This window comes from Montipora capricornis, chromosome 14, assembly GCF_036669925.1.
Source record: "Montipora capricornis isolate CH-2021 chromosome 14, ASM3666992v2, whole genome shotgun sequence".
Lineage (NCBI taxonomy): Eukaryota > Metazoa > Cnidaria > Anthozoa > Scleractinia > Acroporidae > Montipora > Montipora capricornis.
This window is the reverse complement of record NC_090896.1, coordinates 15,356,759-15,359,258: the sequence shown is the minus strand read 5'-3', so window position 1 is coordinate 15,359,258 and position 2,500 is coordinate 15,356,759.

Below are 2,500 nucleotides of genomic sequence, written 5' to 3'. Positions count from 1 at the left end.
ACGGCACTTAGCGATCCGTTAATGGCCTTCGTGGATCTTGTCAAGTATCTCGAGACGCATCGCATGGAGGAAGGGATTACGATCCTGGAAGCTTTGAGCAGAATGTTCTACACCACAGACAGTTCACCCCTACTTGACCAATAGGGTTTCATTGCATCGCTTAATGAATACTTCTCGGGCCAACAGGATCATCTTCCTGTGCTTCCATGATGTGCTGTAATTGTGTGTCTGAGGCAGGCAGGGATGAGATCACGATTCCAATGTGTGCGTGCATTTCGTCATCGTCAATTGTTGACTTCACTGTTTGGTTTCGCGTTTGGAGTCTTGAAAGGGCATCAGCTATGTACATCTTCTTTCCGGAGACATGCTTGATCTCCTTGAAGTGGAATCTCATCGGTCGCATTCTAAATCTTTGGATTCTCGGAGGAAGTTGATCCAGTGTGTGAGTGCTCAGGAGTGGCACCAGGGGTTTATGGTCTGTTTCCACAGAGATTGATTTTCCCACTATGTACTCAAAGGCTTCTTTTTCGATCTGTGCAGATCTGGTTTCGGTGGGAGACATCGCTCGCGACATGAATGAGACTGGCCGCCAGGAGTCGTCAGATTGAGGTTGGAGAAGTACCCCCTCCTAGGCCAAAGGATGAAGCATCGGCTGTCAGTTTGGTTTCCTTGTTTGGATCGTACAGAGCCAGCACTGGAGCTTGCGTGAGGTCAGATTTGATCTGCTCAAATGCTTTTTGTTGCTTCCTTCCCCATGTCCATTGGTTTCCTTTTTGAAAAAGGTCTCTGATGGTCTTTGTCTTGTCAGTGAGGTGCTCGGAAAACTTGCTTAGTTGGTTCACCATGCCAAGAAATGTTCTCACTTCTTGCACGTTTTGAGGTGGCGGTAGGTCTGCAATTGCTTGTAGCTTTTCAGGATCTGCGTCAATTCCACTGAAGCTTATAACGTGTCCAAGGAACTTGCCTCTATCGGTGCTGAACTGGCATTAGTTCAAGTTGAGTGTCACGCCAGCTTCGACCAGACTCTTAAGTACAGCTTCTAACCTCTGATCGTGTTCAGTCTTGTCTTTGCCATGGACTAAAACGTCATCTATGTTGCTCTCCACGCCAGCCAATCCCTGGAGGATAAGATTCATATTCTTCTGGAATTTCTCAGAACCAGAACTAATTCCGAAGTGCAACACATTGAAACAAAAACGGCCCCATAGAGTGATGAACATTGTCAGCGGTCTTGATTCCCACGCTAGCTTTATCTGCCAGAATCCTGAGTTCGCGTCAAGTTTAGAGAACACTCTGGGGCCTGCCAATCTTCCGAGTGTTGTATCTACTGCAGGAAGTGGGTGGTTTTCCCTCTTGACGTACTCATTTAGCTTGCTTAGGTCGACGCAGACTCTGACCTTGCCACTACTTTTCGGGGTCACCACCATGGGGGTGCACCAATCAGTGGGTTGGTCCACTCTGGATATGACACCTGCCTTCAGCATCCTGTCTAACTCTTCTTTTGTTTTCTGATACAAGGGGAAGGGTACCTTCCTTGGGACTGACACTTGGAAAGGTCTGGCATCTTCTTTGAGTGTGATGCAGTAACTGTCCTTCATGACACCTAGTCCTTCAAACAACCTCGGGTACTTGTCTGCTACTTTACTCTTGTAGTCATCACTGCTCAGGGTGTCAAGTCTGGTTATCAACGTTAGAAGTTCAGCTGGCTTTCTTCCTTGAAAAGCTCGCTCCAAATCTTCTATGACATACACTTTCTCCTTAGAAATCTTATCATGCACTTGCAAGTCCCTAGACAGTTCAGTTTCTGTTTACATGGACCCATCAGTAGCCTGGTGGTCCTGCTACGTGATGGAGCTGGTTGCAAACTGTGATACAGGCTAGGTGGAATCACTGTTACATCTGTACCGGTATCCACTTTAAATTCTGCTAGCATTCCATTCAGTGAAACTTTAACTTTCCATGAATCTCCTGTACTTCCTCGGACCGCAGATAGTTCGGTGAGTTCACCTAGGAAGAACTCTTCTTCTTCTTGTCTCCCCGGAAAATTCCCTTCACCCACTCTCTAGTCTAGTTGAGCGGATCTGCAGGCCTTTGCCCAATGTCCTACTTTGGAGCAGTTGTTTCATTTTGATTCTCTGGCTGGACATAGTTTCTTTGGGTGTGGTTGGCCCAGGCACCTTGAACATTGTGTTTCAGGAGTTTTCCCATGTTTAGACTTGGGTGGTTTCTTTTTCTTCTTTAAATCTTCTTTAGAATCTTTCCCCTTTCCTTTGCGTTCCAAATTAGTCGCAGTATTCAGCAAGACAATACAAATCCGTTATAATATTATCAACTGACTCGCCATCTTGTTGACTTCTCAGGTTGAACTTATATTGTTTCAAATAGCTATTGTGGGATGCCCAGGGGGACAAATACACTTTAATTTGCTCCCTGAGCATCCCGTTAGACCTTTTAAAACAATAGAAATCAAAATGGCTGCCGAATTGTTGAAGTAGTCTTT